Source organism: Protopterus annectens, chromosome 9.part0 (genome assembly GCF_019279795.1).
Source record: "Protopterus annectens isolate FY-2018-M chromosome 9.part0, PAN1.0, whole genome shotgun sequence".
Taxonomy (NCBI): domain Eukaryota; kingdom Metazoa; phylum Chordata; order Ceratodontiformes; family Protopteridae; genus Protopterus; species Protopterus annectens.
This window is the reverse complement of record NC_056743.1, coordinates 1,443,882,462-1,443,902,179: the sequence shown is the minus strand read 5'-3', so window position 1 is coordinate 1,443,902,179 and position 19,718 is coordinate 1,443,882,462.

Sequence of the window (19,718 nt, the reverse complement as noted above, 5' to 3'; positions counted from 1 at the left end):
TCAACAATTTGCTGCATGAGGTCTCTGTCCACTCTATAGCACTCCACTATCTCCAGCTCATGTAGTCCCTGGTAGGTTACCCTGGGCCTGTACACTCTTCTCCGTCTCCTCACTGTGGGTTGCTCAGCAGCATTCGCATTGTCACCACCCTCAGCATGTTGCATATGTTGCCCTATAACAGCAATGGCAGCCCCTAACATTTTTTTGTCTCAGTAAAGCTTTTTAAGTTTTCACTTCTTTTAGTTTACTGCAGTGTTGCAGTGTCTCTGAGGATAACATGGTGGAAAGTTGTTTGCAGAGTTTTAAGTGCTGGGCTGGGCTGGGCTAGTGTACTGCCTGTGTAATTGCCTGATTCTGATTGTTTTCACCTGCTAGCTCTGCTAGTTCTCCTTGATTAACTTCCTACTATTTGTTGTGCTTCCTTTTCCCTTTCTGTTTCCACAGGGGGCAGCACTGCACAAACAAGCGCAAACACGTGCACACCAGCTCACACGCCTGCACACATGCTTACACGGCCTAACACTTGCTGACTCCTGCTTAAACGCGTGCACACAGGTGCAAACGCGCTTACACAAATTTCAACAACCTTACACATACTTAATTCGGCTTAAACGCGTGCACACGGGTGCACACGCATGCACACAGTCTTACTTGGACATACAGGCACGCACCCACACGCAAACACGTTGCAGGCACTTCAACAAGGAACTTTAGTGTTATCCACGGCATACACCTTCAATTTCTTGGCTTTAGCTAGGATACCTGTTGACACACCTCTTCCAGTGATGAGTAACTGACAGCAAACACATCCCACTCTGCTCCAATGAGCTTACATTCTTTCATACATACCCCCCGTGTGATGTCACCTATCTTCTACTCTGATACTTCCCTTATCCTGCTCTTACACTCCACATACTTTGCTCATTTGCCATGTAAAATTGGGATTCACTATCCTTACCCTCATTTGCATAGGATTGCCTACTAATGCTTGGTTACATCTCTTAGACTGAGCTTCTCCCCTTAGCAACCTCTACTCAGTAGCCATGTCATCTTCAGCCTGCCATTCACTTGCATGGAAAATTAATATTTCCAATAAAATCCCGATTTGTGGCTTTTAATTTTTTGGTTTTCTGTTTTTTAAAGCGCTTAAACTTCGGGGATCGAGGTAAAAAAAATTTTTTTTTGCAACGGGGAACATTGCCAAAGGTCGTATATTTGGCCATTGGCGTGCTTCCTCAACTGGATCCATCCTTTATTTGGAGATGTCACGGCTCCGTTTTGCTATTTGCAGAATGGTACTCAGTTGTCAACGGAGTACATTTCTGCAAATAACACTACTCTTACTCGGACAGGTTAGGGTTTCCTGGATCGCAAATTTACCTCATTTGCATAGCTTTTGGCAGCAAATGAGGTAATTTGCATAACCTAGCCCTGTCCGTGTAAGAGTCGTTTTAGGAGTTCTCTTGCACGCCCCTGCTGGCTGTTCCTGGATCGCTCGGCAGACATGTTGGCTGCATGGAGTCTTACTCTACTCTTAGACTCCGTGCAAGCCTTCGTGAATCCGGCCCATTGTGTTCTAATGCACTGAGTCAAAAACTGAGGAACTACAGCAATGTGGAATTCATGACATTTTCAGCCATGGTTAATAGCATTTAAAATTTTAAAGTTTTAAAGCTGAGCTACACTTAATGTGCTCTCTCTCTCTCTCTCACTGTCATTTTTCTAAGAATATCAGTTAGCATTCACGTGACAGAGTAGCACCCCAACCCCATACTTGCATATCTGCACACATATATATGCATATACTGCTATTTTTCTTTCATTCTCTACCTTGTATGAATAATTTAGTAAAAAAATATATTGTTAAACAAATATCCACATAATTTTTTAGATTTTTTTCAAGCCTGTTGATATAAACATTGGCTTTAGGTGATTTGGTCACACTGGCTAATGTTGATGTGATACCTTAACCGCATGTAAAAATGGATGAGAAAAAGTGGGTTGATGTCAAAAATAAAGACACTGTCTCATTTTATAAGCACAATTAGACATTTGAGGAAGCACATCAAACACATCAGGAAACTCAGCGCTTGGGCATACTTCAGGTGTGTCTGTTATATACCCATCTGTGTCTCATTGTTTTCTAATAGCTTCATTGCAATGTGGCAAAGTAATCATAAGTGAAAAAGAAAGACATTGTTAAAACCAATAAAGAAATCATCAAAGTGAACTAGAGTGTGGATGACGTGAGATGCAAAGCAATAAGATTTTGTAGCATCTGGTGGTGTCACTAAACTCCTAGCAGAGTCAAATAATTCATTTCATCATACAGTGATTAGCCATTCTAGCAAAAACTAAAACAATGTCAAAATATTTGTCATCCTAAGTGATATGTGTTGGAAAATGACAGTAAAGTCTGAAAATTGACTTTGGTTAGCAGCTAATCACTTGATTCATTAATTCAGAAAATTCATCTCTTTTGCAGTCTTATTGACTTTATTAACATTCCTGTATTTTTGTCTGATAATGACCAAGTGCAGTATTCCTGGATCCTCTCTAGGTGGTCGAGGTGAAAGTCTCCAAACACGAGTAGCCCAAGGAAAAAAATGAAAAGTACAAAGTCAATCATTTTCCATAGGAAAGTATTGCCAGTATGATTTCCAAGTGTATGCAGTCAATATTTCACTTGCTCAAGTAGGTGCGACTGTGGAGTTGGTATATATATATATATATATATATATATATATATATATATATATATATATATATATATATATATATATATATATATATATATATATATATATATATATATATATATAGATATATATATATATATATATATATATATGAAAGCTGGGGGTATGGGGGGGGGCTTGCCCACACATTGAGGGATGAAGGAGAGCCTGCCCAAATACAGTTATTATTTTTTTCCCTTCCATGCTTCAAGCATTATTTTTCAGCATTTCAGCCCCAGAATGGTGGCAGTCACTGTTCATAGTAGAACTAATGTTCCCTGCAACAAACTTAGTAAAGGGTCAATGCTTAGATGTTATTATACCTCAGTTTATTACATGCAATCCTACCCTCTCCACCACACACACACACACACACACACACACACACACACACACACACACACACACACACACAAACACATATCTTTCTCTGTTTCCTCTGAAGGAAAGAGCAGCTGTGCACTCAACAGAACGTGCTGCATATAGCCATCTGATCTCCCCAGCTTCAACTTAAATCTCCTGTGCAGGTTTAGATAATGGACATTGACAGCTTAAATCTCTCATATTGGTTTAGATGACATTAGGATAATACTACCAGGTAAGGAAGTTCTCATGTAGGTTTAGATGGTGTTAGGACAACTTTGCAAGGAAAGGAAGGACTCCCATAGGGTCCTAATGCTTGCTGTGTTTACAAAAGGACATCCACTTTTTTTTTCTTTTACTCACCACAATATTGTTTTTTATTTTTATAGTGGAGCTGCCCCCCCCCCCCCAGCCAACACAGGCCCTACTCAGCTGCCTAGATTGTGTAAATGTTCTGTTTAACAGAACCATGTTTACATTTTAAATATTCAAAGCACCTCTTATTTGTTACTTCTCTTAAGAGTACTTATACAAACATCAACAATCAGCCATTCAAAAGATGATGAACAGTTACAACTCATTGTGAACACATTTCACCTATAATCAACCAACAGTGATCAAACTAGGTATTTATACAAGGGGAAAGACACTCTGCAGCCTTTATGTGCAGGGAACTAATTTCACTGTCACACAACAGTAATGGAAGAAGAAATTAAAGTGTGTAACAGTAATGAGCAAACACTGATCTTTCTGTGCTAAGGAAAATAGCTACCAGTCTGCAACAACAGGTGATTATTGCTTAGGTGTGTTTTGGGTGTAAGAACCCTAGTAGCCATCTTGAATCATCAGTAGGGAAGTCTTAAAAGCTTAGAATTTACTGTATTAAGTTTCATTCCATTTAAGTAAATATCTTTTAATGTTTAACTTCTGCTGCAAAAAGAAAAAAAATATGACTAATTCATCCTGCATTCTGGCAATGAAAAAGCTGTTTTGTAAACTCTTATAATTTATGCATGCTTAACTGATGAGAATGCATGAGGTCACCCTGAGTTTATAACACACTGAAGAGAACCTATGGTTAAATTCAATTCTAATTAAAAAATAATTTTATGTTTGCATGACCAAATGTAAACTAGTTGTGTCTAGGTTCTTCATGAAAATAGTTATTTCTAACATTGAACAGTATATGGATTTAGAGTTACATGATAAGAAACAAAAATATCCGACAGTAACATTATATCATATTAAGTTTTCAAAAGCTAATAAATGAAATTAAACCAAGCAATGGAGATAAAAAGACCTCAGCTGTCCTTACGGAATGCATTACACTGTATAGGCTGTATGACAGGAAACCTGCAGGGAAAGGTAGCAGAGAAAAGAACTGAGCAGATTTTGTGAATAGGCCTCTTTGTCCAAGTGGTAATATAAGGAAGTCCTTTCATCATAAGGTACTGCCAATTATTTATTTATCAAATCTGGAAAACACAGTAACATAGTTGAAGAAATTCTGACTGGCTTTATTGGATAAATGCAACTTTGTTTTGTTTAAATGCAGAAATTGCTGTGGTGACTGGTGAAGGAATGGAATTGTCTTGTGATTGTTTTCCTACTGTTACTGCTAGAAAAGAATAAAGCTCCCATGAATATTTCTTCTTCCTAAATTGCCAAATAATGTTTCTGTTTTCAAAAAGCTCAGCTGCTGGAAGATGGTAGTACAATCTGAAATTTTACAGAGGCCACACTGTTAAACAACAGCCTCAGGCTCAGGGCTCCCAGGGGTACAACTTTCGAAGAGGATAAATGGCTGAGAAGCTAAGCTTTGTGGGGCTGGGAACATACCAGCACTTGGTGCCTCAGGTCCCTGTACACATTTTTCTCTCATGCAATGCGATAAAAGAACATAAGGGCACTGAGACCAAACAACTGGATAATCCTAAACACAAGTTGTTTATCTGACTTCACTCTTCCTGTGTAAGAAGCCAGCCTGACTAAAACACCAAGAGGTAGTTCAAACTAATGCATGCATATACATTTATGGGAATTTTTGTCACCTGTATTATGTATTTTATCTAAATATCCTAGCCAATGTAATACTGTAAAAACATCAACAAGTGTTAGGGATCTTGAATAAGAAACCATCAACAAATAACTGTTAAGATATCTTGAATAAAGACATGCAATGTGAAATAATGGAGATATTTGTGTTGTTGTAGTCTTGTGTTAATAGATAGGAGAATGCAACACTTCACTACCTAGATGTGGGCAGCAGGCTTTCATATACCAGAGGGAGAAGATAAAACTGTGGGAAACTTAATTTATGGAGGGAGGCACCTGCCTTAAGCTTGAAAAGTATTAGAGGATTTATGATAATAAAGTCTATGAATTAATCAATATTATCTTATCTGAACAAATTTTTCTTTTACATTTTATCAGATAATTGGGGCAATTCTTTCTCTCTTGGAATGGTCTTCAGCAAATAAGTAAAATTAAAGCTACACCTTGCACTCAGAAGCAGCACAGATGTGGCAGTATTACCCTTTGTGATTCATGCATTCGAATAATGAATGATAGTTTTAGAAAGGGGAAGAACTGCAGCACAGTAAGGCAAACCCAAAGCTCTTACCCCTCAAGGATATTAAACATCTATTTTTTAGCCCTACTGCTTCCCTCTCCCTTTTTCTTTTAACACCTTTATATTTTCTTTTTAATCATCTGCTCATAATTACAGTCATGTAATATTGTTCCTTTTCTTATATTATTCTTTTATTTTCCTTATGACTACTGCAACTCTCTTAAATGTTGTAAAGCATGCGAGAACACAATGTAAAGTAAATATGGACAATGCTATAAAATAAATAGCTATCACCTGGCTAAACTTCTGTCTAGCTGAATGAGTAGCTCCATTTGCTCTTTGCAACAGCACATGTCTCTTATTTGAAATAACAGTTTGTACTGGAACAGTCCTTTGACTTCTGCATGGCATGAAATATGGATAATATTGCAGCAAATACCTTCTTCTGCCATCCACTGTTATTTATATGTTTTTACCTAATACTTATCTAACATTCTTTGCTTTGTACATTACATCTCCAGCTCTATGTCACACTTTACAATAGTGTGTGTGTGTGTGTGTGTGTGTGTGTGTGTGTGTGTGTGTGTGTGTGTGTGTGTGTGTGTGTGTGTGTGTGTTGGTTTAGAAGTGAATGTACTAGCAATAACAACCCCTCAAAAAATCCATTTGCTACAAACATCACATCTCCCACACAGTAACTCTGCTCTCCTAATCTTAAACACGAATCTGAGAAGTATCCTAAATAAAACTCATCAATTTCATGCAGCCCCTGCCCATTACTCTCCTGAAAATAGCAATACTAACAGAAACATGGCTAAAACCCCACATACAAGATAGTGAAATCCTAACCTATGGATATAATATCCACATCCTTGACAGAACTCATAAGAGAGGTGGTGGCACTGCCATAATATACAAAGCCACTATCAAACTGGAACATCTAGAAATCAACCCCCCCCCCCAGACCTCATAAACTAATTGGCTTTTCCCAGTTATGGGTCACCACAGCAGAACTCCGGTCTGCTAATGATTGACAGTGGATTTTTACGGTGCCGAGTTGCCAGCCCGATGCCCAACGTTCAAAGAAGGCACACCCATTCACACACGCACCTACCTGCATGTCTTTAAACTTCACTCGACCGCAGGGAGGACATGCAGACTCCACACAGAAGGCGGTCCAGATGAAAATTGAACGGGAGAACCTCAACCCCCCCCCAGACCTCATGAATTCTGAAATATTAAGCTCCTGCCTCCAAGTAAACTCTAATAAACACATCATTATTATAACCATTTACATCCCCCCAGGTAACAGCCCATCCATTGTTGAAGACCTCCTGTGTTGGTGTACCTTGACTTTTAGTCAGAAAACCATAATAATGGGGGATTTCAGCATGGATTGGACCACCTGTTCGTCAGACAATCACTCCTACTTTATTAACCTATACGCTTTAGTCAAATAATACAATCCCGTACCAGAACTGAAAACACAGTAAAAAACAATCAGTCTTAGACTGAACTCTGACAAATAAACCTTCTGCCTGTAACTAATCTGGCTGTCTCCCAGACAGCCTAAGTGATCATCTACCCACTTACCTACTAAGACACTGCATATGCCCTCCAAAAAACATCATTCTCAAACATATCTGTAACAAAAGAAATTTCTCCCGCAATGTCTGACCGGTCGCCTTCAAAACATCTCCACCTAGATTCGGTTGTTTAATACTTCAATGAAAAATTCCTCAACATCCTAAACAACCTAGCTCCCCTTAGAAAGATCCATACTAAATGTAAAAACCTACACCATAGCTTACTAGTGACACCAAGCAGTTCCTCAAACAGAGAGACAGAGCCTGGTCCCTTTACCATGAGACCAAAAACCAAACTTCACTTCACACCTACCATCAAATACATAACCAAGACAAAAAACAAATCATGAATGACAAAAAACTATAACCATACAACAATGCAACAAAAGAACCAAAAAAAAACCCCAAAATTTTGGAGAACCATTAATATATTGCTAAAGCCTGGACAGACCACAACCCCAGGTCCAACCACAACAAATTCCACAGAGTATTGCCTCACAATTTAATTCATACTTTATCAACTCTATACTATCCCTACTAAAAAAATGACAGCAATAACCTTCTTTCTGTTCCCACACAATCAGAAGGAAACCCCAATTCCTTTTCAATCAATCCAATTCAAACTAACACCATCAAAAAATTTCTAACCAAACTAAAACCCTCATCCCTCGCTGCTGACCTACTCCCTCTCAGATTAGCAGCTGGAGCCTCCCATAGCCAAGATTCTTGAGAAATGTATACACGCAACTTCTCAATTATCTCAATTATCAACTAAGTAATAACCTCCTGTCTCCATCCTGTCTACATCCCAACATGGTTTTAGACCAAAACACAGCACCACAACTGTTGTGGTCAGTTTTATAGATAGAATTTACCAGCTTAGAAATAACAACTAGTTTGTGTCTACTATCTTTCTTGATATGTCAAAGGTTTTCAATATGGTATCCAACCATAAACTACTCGATGAGCTAACTTCCTTGTACATTACACAAACAGCCCTTGCCTGGTTTCTCACCTACTCATCAGACCGCCAGCAGGTAGTTAAATGGCAAAATGAACTTTCTATCCTATTGCCAGTCACTGTAGGTGTACCTCAAGGCTCAATTCATGGTCCGCTGCTCTTCACCATTTTCACCAACAAACTCAGCACAGCCACCCAATATGTAACCGCCATTCAATATGCAGATGACTCCTCCATCATTTGTTCAGCCCCCTCCCTACCAGAGCTCCTACAAATAACCCAACAATCTTTCCAAGACACTGAAAATTACCTCTCAGACTCTCAACTTGTACTCAGTCCAAATAAAGCAAAGCTCATGCTCTTTACTAATAGCAAAATATCTGATCACCCTCCCCCTTTCACAATCTACTTTTCCAATGAAACTAAAACTGAACCTGTCAATCACACCAAACTCATTGATGTCACAATTGGCAACAGTCTAAAACTTGACAGGCTCTTAGCTCTAACTATCAAAAAGGTCCACATTACATTGGGCTCACTCTACAGAGTCAAGCCATACATAACTGACTCCACCAGACATTGCATATCTGGGATACATCTACTCTCCACCCTTCTATTTGCCTTACCAATATTCACTAATCTCAGAAAAATGGATCTAAACAAACTGGAGTCCTGTTATAATAAAATCACCAGATTTGCCACAAACCACACTTACAGATCACACCACTGCACAACGCTATGCCAACTACAATGGTTTGAACTGCCTAATCTTTTATCCTACAACCAACTAATGTTCACTCATTCCATCCTTCGCCATCCTAACTGCCCAGCACTCAAGGACTTAGATCAGCCATACTGCAATTATAGATCACTAAGAACCTCCAACAAACACATACTTAAAGTAACTAAATCCAATAATAGCTATGAGGAATCTCTGTTCTCCAACCAAATATCAAAATCCTGGAATTCTATGCCAAGGACAATGCTAACTACTACCGTATTTCTCTGTAAATAAGACCTAACCAGAGAATAAGACCTAGCATGGTTTTCCAGGGTGGTCTTGATATAAGGCCTACCAAAATATAAGCCCCGGTTAAGATCGTCAACAACATGTGATGGACGTGTTGAATTATAAAATAATATTATTGACACCTCTTGACTGAGATTATCGTACTCTGCTCACCATTTTTGGACCATTCAGACACCCAACTTCTTCTCTTTGCAGAAAATCATAAGATTCTTTCCCATTCTTTCCCTCCACAATTCTTACTGTAACCCTAATCCTGACTCACACTTAACGTTTGAGATCCTTGGTCCATAAACACTGGCAAGTGTACTTTGATTGGCCAAAGTACAGACAATGCACGTAAAACATGTGCAATTGATAACAAATGGGTGTGGTTGTGTCTTCTTAACTGTCACCATTTTTGTTAACACTCCTGTCTCGTAAGTCTTCAATTAACCCCCCCCCCCCAGACAAGATGAGTGCAAAAAGAAAGAGCTATTCCATCGAGTACAAGAAAGGAATCATGGAGGACTTCTGGGGAAAGAATTTGATGGCTTTCTGCAAAGATAAGAAGTTGGATCTCCGAATGGTCCGAAAATGATGAGCAGAGTACAATAACCTCAGTCAACAGGTGGACGAAGGAAATGTTAAGAAGTACAAGTATGGATCAGGTCAGCAACCATTATTTTCTGAGCTGGAAGACATCATCTGTGAATGGATTACGAACAGGAGAGCAAAGGCTTTGGCTGTGCACAGGGCTGATATTCAAGCATTTGCCCTTGCAATGACATGACAGTTAGAAATATCCCCAGAAGAATTCAAAGCATCACACCATTGGCTGGATGGCTTCCTTCAGTCTAAGTCTAAGAACAGCGACAACACTGTTCAAGCTGGAAGATACAGAAGTTATTAAATGTGCACTTGCATTCAAGTCCTTTGTTGATGGTATCAACTTTTCTAAATACCAACTCTCCAACATGATTGCTATGGATGAAACTGCAGTGTTTATGGGCCAAGGATCTCAAACAACAATTGACCAGAGGGATGCTTTGTCAATCTACATTCCCTCCACTGGTTACAAAAGTGCACGTGTGACCTGTATTTTGGCAATTCATCTAGATGGAAAGAAAACCCCACCTCTAATCTTTTAGTAAGGGCAAGAAAGATAAGACTGAATGTGTTTCAGGCATTTACATTCTTGAAACTGAAAAAGCCTGGTGCACATAAGCAGTTATAAGGAAGTGGGTCGATGTAATGCTGCCACTTGTTTTGCGAAGTGGCGAAAGAGGTCTGCAAGTCTGAGATTCAGCCAGCACTCACCGCGCTAAAGACATGAAGAACTTTCTTGCACAGAGAAGAATAGATCAAATAATGATTCCCGCAGGAATGACTGCCTATCTCCAAGCTCTTGATATTACCATAAACAAGCCATTCAAGGCATTTGTGCATGGAACTCAATGACTACACTGAAAATATAATGGAGAGAAATCAACGTGGAAACTTTGTGAAGCCTAGCCTGCAAGAGGTCATGACTTGGGTGAAGAATTCATGGAATAAAATCAATGACAGCTCTGTTGCTAATGCACTATGAGCAGGCTACTTGGACAAGCAGTGCTCATTTAAGGAGAGCTCTTTCGCTAGGCATGACAGATTGGGGCCAATGGTGCTACAGGAAATGGATTCACAAGAAATTCAGGCCAGAATTCGGGGGATGGAGACTTATGACAATATTCCAGAAGAAGATGACATGACTGTATTTGAATAACTTTTCCATTATCGGGGCAACAGAATGGATTGCTTTTGCTTTCAGCTGCCAGCAAGCTCTCATCAGTTTTTTTGACTTTATTGTATTAAGGTAACATTTCATTATCAAGGGGTAATTACAAAGTAAGGCCACTAGTTCCCAAACTTCATTTCCATGACTTTCCGTCATTCTTCTCTTACGATTTGGGTAAGGAATACAGAAAGCATCACCACTCAAAAAGTGGCAGTTATTCACCTGTTTTATTCCCCTCCTCCAATACACATGTATTGAGATTTTTCTGTACTTTCTGTTAAGCAAAAAAATATTGCACTGTGAAAGCCAAGGTGTAGATATTCTGAAGTTGAAATGTTTGTTGCACTGTTTATGTAGAATTCTCACACAACTGTTAACACATTACCTAGAACTGTTGCCCAATAATGGAAAACTACCAAATAAATTTCAATTTGTGTACATGAATAAATGTTGATTTGTGTACATGAATAAATGTTGATTTGTGTACATGAATAAATGTTGATTTTTGTACATGAATAAATGAATAAATGTAGATTGTTGTACGGGGGGGTAAATAAGGCATCCCCTGATAATAAGCCCCAATGCGTATTTCGGCGGGGGAGGGGTATAAGACACGGTCTTATTTTTGGGGAAATATGTTACCAACACATCCAAATTCAAACTGCTACTCAGTGAACACCTAACCAAGGACTGGCTGTGTTCCTGCTCTAAACCAGGCTGATCATACTTCCTTTCTCTGCTCATAATATCATGCTCTGCCTTCTCTCTCCAAATTCTAAATCTATCCACCTATATTCCAGCCTCCTCCTTTTCTGCCCATCTCTCTTTCATGCACTTAACTACAATTGTACGTAAATAATCTCTAAAGAGATATGTTAAAGATACACATATTGTACAAGAATATTACTCTGCTGCATTTTGCCTACATTCAATTTAAGTCTCTCTGTATATGTTCCACTAATGCCATGTTATCTACTTGTTGCTCAGTTATTTCTTTTCTTTTTACACTGTGTTATGTTCTATTCATATTACCTATATTACTAAGAGTGATTTTCGTTATGTGATATCACTTCTCTATTTTGGCTTTTCTGTTCAAATAATTTGCTACTTAAATGTCCTATGTAATTTATTTATTTTATTTATTTTACATTTGTTGACCGGAATAGTCCGACTAGATGCATGTCCATTTTCAGCGGAGGCCCGGAGAGAAAAGCTCCAAGGGTAAGCAGATACAGCATTACATAATACCAGCATTATATATTACAAACAGACTATTTACAGTGATTACATAAGTAAGCAAGTTAAACAAGTTCCACAGGTTAGAGTTAATCCCGAGCGTAAATCAGGATTAAATTAAATTACACAGTAAACTGGTTAACAGATTTTTACACATTCTAGAGAGAGTTAGCCAGGCTTGATACATTGACATAGCCAGTTAAGTGCCAAATGTTGTTTGAGTCTAGTTTTAAATTGACTTAAGGTGGAAAGTAAGGTAATATCAGCTGGAAGAGAATTCCAGGGTCTACTTACAGAGTTTGCAAAGAGAGAGTCACCGGCTGTGTTATTAATTTTGCTAGTCTGAATTAGTAGTTTGTTAGAGGATCGAAGCGGTCTAGGATTATTATAGGAAGTGATAATATTTTTAAGTGCAGGAGTATTGTCTGGATTATAGAGGATTTTATAGGCCATAATCAGTTGGTTATACTGGATTAGGCTGGGTAGTTCAAGCCACCCAAGCTGATTTAGATTGATGCAATGATGTGTACTAAAAGGTAGCCCAGTGGCAAACCTGGCAATGTGGTTGTAGCAAACTGAGAGTTTGTTAAGGACAGTCTTGTTTAAATTCAAGAGTAGAGGGGATGCATACAGAAGGGTTGAAAGAAGGTGAGAGCGAGCTATGGCAATTTTAGCTGGAGGGGTTAGGAAGGCTTTTATTCTGTAAAGTGACCCTAGTTTTTTATTGATGGTTTTGATAGTTTGGTTAACATGTAGGTCAAATTTTAGATTATTATCTATGATGACACCTAATAGTTTTGTAGAGGGGTCAGGGGAGATTATTGTGCCATCATTTGAATTTATGTTAAAGGTGAAAGTGGTAGACCTACGTGTTGGTGAAAATAACAGCATTTTAGTTGTTTTTGGGATTTAGGATCAGACGACGTTCAGAAAGCCAGTTTTCTATTGTATTAAAGGTGGTCTGGGTAGCTGACCATAACTCTATTGGAGATGTGGCCAGGCAAATCAAAGTAGAGTCATCAGCATATTGGATACAGCTGACTTTTGGGATGACAGTATAAAGGTCATTAATGAAGATGAAGAACAGCAAGGGCCCTAGTATAGAGCCTTGTGGTACTCCAAAGGTGTTAGGTAGAAGGTTAGAGAGTTTGTTCTGCCAGAGGACAGCCTGCTGTTGACCATTCAGGTAGGATTGAAACCATTGAAGGGATCTAGTATCTAGACAGAATGCATGGTGTGGATTAAAAGTTGGTGATCAGCCACATCGAATGCCTTGGAAAGATCCAAGAAGAGGGCTGAGGATATATAATTATTGTTGTGATTATGGTTTATGGTGTTGGTAAAGGCTAGGAGAGGTGAAGTAGTGCTGTGATGAGGATGGAAGCCATGCTGAGTGTCTGCCATAAGGTGATTCTGGATTAAGTGGTGCACGAGTTGTCTATGAATACATTTTTCCATAATCTTTGCAAGTGGAGAGAGTATAGCTATTGGCCTATAATTGGAGAATTCAGTAGAGCTGCCTCCTTTGTGAAGTGGGATTACATAGGATATTTTCCAGATGGTGGGAATTTTAGCTTCTACTGTGGTTAGATTCATTAGTATTGAGACGGGGTAAGCAATAGTGCCAGCTGATTTTTGTAGGTACTAGGCAGGTAATTGATCAGCAGAAAGTGTAGTATGTTTTAATTTTTTGATCAAAGTACGGATAAGTGAAGTGGCGACTCGTTGGAAGTTGAACGCAAATAGGTTTCTAGGGGTGGTACTTTCAGGACCAGGGGAGCTAGGAGGTAGTTGGCTAGCTAGGGCTTGAATTGTCTCAGTAAAGAATAGGTTAAAACTGAGAGAAACATCTTCAGGGGTTTTATCAATAGTAGCAGCAGGGATTGGAGTTGACGTTTGTCCAGGATGTAGTAGATTATTTAAACCTGCCCAAAACTTCTGAGGGTTATTTTGATTTACTGTCTGTAAATTACATTAGCATTGTTTTTTGTCTTGTAAAATGGATTTTTTTTAGTTTCGTTCCTGGATTGCCTGTATTTAATGTGATCTTGGGGGTCTTTAGAAGAACGCCATAAAGTCCATGCTTTGTTTCTAAGGGTAATTTTGAGTTTAGGCTCTTTAGAAAGCCATGGCACAGTTTTTGCCTTTGTTCTCTTTGAATGAACAGGTGCATGCAAATCAAGGATCTCAAGGAATTTGTTGTTAAAGTATGCTACTGCTTCCTCTAAGGGAAGGTGTTTTAGAATAGACAAATTACATGAGTTTAGTTCTTGTTGGAATTTGGCAGGGTCCAAGTTTTTATTGTTTCTAACCTTTCTGAGTAAGGGTTGTTGGGAATTAATGGCTTTGTGCTTTGTGGGAATAAATGCTTTGTGTACATATGTGAGAAGGTGATCACTTAGGCCATCAGGGAGGGTACCAGAGGTGTACAGTTGGGGGGGACTATTTATGAGTACCCAGTCAAGTATGCTTTCTTTTTGGCTGGGTTACCTATCCTGGTAGGGGTGGATATGATTTGTGTAAATGCATGCAGGTTAATATGGGTGGTTGGGGATTCTGAGGAACAGGTGCACCGGTCTATGTTAAAGTCTCCAAGTAGTAGGGTTTCTTGGAGTAGTGACATGATAGCCAGTGCAGGATATCTTCAAGTGTAGATATATTGTTACCTGAGGGGATGTACATACAGATGACAGTGGCGGCTGGTGACTTCAAATCACAGGGGGGCTGCAGGAGACGCTGAATGGGCGGGGTCAAAGGGAAGGGGTGTGGTCAACCATAAAGGGGAGGAGCTATGCACAAAACCACAAAAAAACTAACTTTAATTAAATACGCTGCCCTGGGTGGCAAACCATCATTATGAAAGTCCAATCAAGACAAAAATAAGTGTAGAAGAATAAAAATATTTCAATGCATTGGCTGCATGACAGCTTACTTAATATCTAGATGGAAACAAAAGGTTGTGAGGCATGAAAAAATAAATTACTTTTTAAATACATTACTGGAATGCCAGTCAAAATCAAGTATAAGAAAAACCAGAAGCACTCAACTCAAACTACTTCTCCTTGCACTGCAGTTCTAATTATAATATATTCAGCTTTATTAAAGTACCAAGCAACATGCTGAAAGTAGAAATCTATGTGATGCCCCCACTTGTAAAAATGTTTCTTATCCAAAAAAGACCTGCTGCCTGACAACGCTTCATGGGGAAAACATGATAAAAGTAAAAAATGAAAAGCAAACAAGAAACAAGCTCAAGATACATTGCTTAAAGGATTACTGTACAGGTTATGGACCACACATGATTGGCATTCTGTTTAGTTTACGGGTAAAGCCTGTAGAGATGACTGGAAGTCTCCAACAAGTGTAATGAGCTTTTAAAATAATGGAATCCTGTCCTTTAATACCCAAGGCTTATACATTATCTAGTCAAGTATTATCTGCATGGCAACAACAGAAAGGCTTTCAATGTTGGCAATTCTTTAACAGTATGCTTATTAAAGCTTACTTGCATCTTACGATGTCAGACAAGCTTACCTTATGGTCATTAAAGCATTGCTACTTAAACACAGAGCAACAGGCACTTTGAGTAATAAGCATAAATCAACAGTACAAAAATATGACAGAAACCAGACCATTCTGCAAAATCAAGGACAGATGAAAAGCCACTGTAGTACTTATGCAGTGTGTCCTCCCCATCCAAGGTAGATACAACTACTCCTTGCCTTGCTTGGACACATCCAGAGTCACTACATGGGGGAGTGGGGTGCAACAAGCATGTCACAATTTGAAATCTCTCTGGCTGACTGTGATGGCCCTGACACATTTGTCATACCTCTCAACTTCAAGAGCAAGAAATCTGGACAAAGCCATACACAGAAGTGGGACAAAGGCACAACAAGAAGGACAATTTTTAAATATTGCTCTAATAAACTTAGAAAGATAATAGAATAGGTCTTGCATTAGTATGAATTTTCTGAAGGGTATAAAATCTGAAACTCAAATGTCTGTCATTTTCTAACTTCAGTCTTTAGTGATTTGTCACTAATTTGCCAAAAACACAATTTTATGAAAAATGGACCAAAAATGTGATGCAAAAATATAAAATAGACACACAATACAGCTTCTACCTGTCAAAGAAGGGACACTTTAATATTAGTACTGCTACCTTGAGCAGCTGACAAAATAAAAGAATCTACATGCATTTCAAGTAATCTATAACTTTGATTATTACAGTTATTTCTTAATTGTAAACCCTCCATGTTTTCTTCCAAAATTGCTATTTTATGGAGGGATTATTAGGGGAAGAGCAACATTTTGAGCCAAAAATTGGGGACAGTTGAGAGGTTGGCTATGCCTAATTCTATAAAGCAATTTATTTGCATGTACCTCTCAACCTGTTAATGCAGTAAATCTGAACAAGGCCAAATATATTGGGGCACATATAAACAGTACTAAAATTGCTCTTGTATAAATTGAGACAGTTGATAGAACGGCTCTTACTTTAACATGCATTTTTATGAAGGTTATGAAGTCTGAAACTTATTATTTAGTGACTTCTGGCAAATCATTTAGGAATTAAAACTACAAATTTTATGAACAACAAACCAAAAATAAGAAGCAAAAATCTATTCATTCTTTGAAAATCTGCACAGTTGGGAGGTATAGTTCAGCTGGGCCTGTCTGAGTTTGCTGCCCTTCCCCCCCCCTGACAAAATAATGGTTGAACTGGAGCCTCTGCAGCCATTCCAATTAACCATTACTTGGCTATTTCACTCCATTTACCATAAACACTAATGTGCATACTGCTTTACTTCAATGATTGGACTTCATTTGAAAGTTTTATTTTGTATTTTACAGCACAAACATTAAGTAATCTGTTAAACAAAGCAATGCAGTCTCACAATGAAAACTTAGCATTAAAACTTCTCTGCCCTTGAAACTCACATTCATTGAAACCCACATTCAAAGAAAATACATTTTGCCAGTGGCAGATAAAGATTAATTTTAATAACCTTAGCATTTTTAACTTCTCTGCCCTTGAAACTCAAAAAATTTCAGTTGAAACCCACCCTTGCAAATATGAAACATTTCAGTCTCTTTGTCACCTTAGTTCCCAGACTTCATTTTTATGACTTTCCATCATTCTTCTCTTACGGTTTGGATAAAGAATAAAGAAAGCATCACCACTCAAAAAGTGGCAGTTATTCACATGTTTTATTCCCCTCCTCCAATACACAATGAAATATTGCACTGTGAAAACCAAGGTGTAGATATTCTGAAGTTGAAATGTTTGTTGCACTGTTTATGTAGAATTCTCACACAACTGTTAACACATTACCTAGAACTGTTGCCCAATAATGGAAAACTACCAAATAAATGTCAATTTGTGTACATGAATAAATGTTGATTTGTGTACATGAATAAATGTTGATTTGTGTACATGAATAAATGTTGATTTTTGTACATGAATAAATTAATAAATGTAGATTGTTGTACGGGGGGTGGTAAATAAGGCATCCCCTGATAATAAGCCCCAATGCGTATTTCGGCGGGGGGGGGGTATAAGACACGGTCTTATTTTTGGGGAAATATGTTACCAACACATCCAAATTCAAACTGCTACTCAGTGAACACCTAACCAAGGACTGGCTGTGTTCCTGCTCTAAACCAGGCTGATCATACTTCCTTTCTCTGCTCATAATACCATGCTCTGCCTTCTCTCTCCAAATTCTAAATCTATCCACCTATATTCCAGCCTCCTCCTTTTCTGCCCATCTCTCTTTCATGCACTTAACTACAATTGTACGTAAATAATCTCTAAAGAGATATGTTAAAGATACACATATTGTACAAGAATATTACTCTGCTGCATTTTGCCTACATTCAATTTAAGTCTCTCTGTATATGTTCCACTAATGCCATGTTATCTACTTGTTGCTCAGTTATTTCTTTTCTTTTTACACTGTGTTATGTTCTATTCATATTACCTATTTTATTAAGAGTGATTTTCGTTATGTGATATCACTTCTCTATTTTGGCTTTTCTGTTCAAATAATTTGCTACTTAAATGTCCTATGTAATTTATTTATTTTATTTATTTTACATTTGTTGACCGGGATAGTCCGACTAGATGCATGTCCATTTTCAGCGGAGGCCCGGGGAGAAAAGCTCCAAGGGTAAGCAGATACAGCATTACATAATACCAGCATTACATATTACAAACAGACTATTTACAGTGATTACATAAGTAAGCAAGTTAAACAAGTTCCACGGGTTAGAGTTAATCCTGAGCGTAAATCAGGATTAAATTAAATTACACAGTAAACTGGTTAACAGATTTTTACACATTCTAGAGAGAGTTAGCCAGGCTTGATACATTGACATAGCCAGTTAAGTGCCAAATGTTGTTTGAGTCTAGTTTTAAATTGACTTAAGGTGGAAAGTAAGGTAATATCAGCTGGAAGAGAGTTCCAGGGTCTACTTACAGAGTTTGCAAAGAGAGAGTCACCGGCTGTGTTATTAATTTTGCTAGTCTGAATTAGTAGTTTGTTAGAGGATCGAAGCGGTCTAGGATTATTATAGGAAGTGATAATATTTTTAAGTGCAGGAGTATTGTCTGGATTATAGAGGATTTTATAGGCCATAATCAGTTGGTTATACTGGATTAGGCTGGGTAGTTCAAGCCACCCAAGCTGATTTAGATTGATGCAATGATGTGTACTAAAAGGCTGCCCAGTGGCAAACCTGGCAATGTGGTTGTAGCAAACTGAGAGTTTGTTAAGGACAGTCTTGTTTAAATTCGAGAGTAGAGGGGATGCATACAAAAGGGTTGAAAGAAGGTGAGAGCGAGCTATGGCAATTTTAGCTGGAGGGGTTAGGAAGGCTTTTATTCTGTAAAGTGACCCTAGTTTTTTATTGATGGTTTTGATAGTTTGGTTAACATGTAGGTCAAATTTTAGATTATTATCTATGATGACACCTAATAGTTTTGTAGAGGGGTCAGGGGAGATTATTGTGCCATCATTTGAATTTATGTTATAGGTGAAAGTGGTAGACCTACGTGTTGGTGAAAATAACAGCATTTTAGTTGTTTTTGGGATTTAGGATCAGACGACGTTCAGAAAACCAGTTTTCTATTGTATTAAAGGTGGTCTGGGTAGCTGACCATAACTCTATTAGAGATGTGGCCGGGCAAATCAGAGTAGAGTCATCAGCATATTGGATACAGCTGACTTTTGGGATGACAGTATAAAGGTCATTAATGAAGATGGAGAACAGCAAGGGCCCTAGTATAGAGCCTTGTGGTACTCCAAAGGTGTTAGGTAGAAGGTTAGAGAGTTTGTTCTGCCAGAGGACAGCCTGCTGTTGACCATTCAGGTAGGATTGAAACCATTGAAGGGCTCTAATATCTAGACAGAATGCATGGTGTGGATTAAAAGTTGGTGATCAGCCACATCAAATCCCTTGGAAAGATCCAAG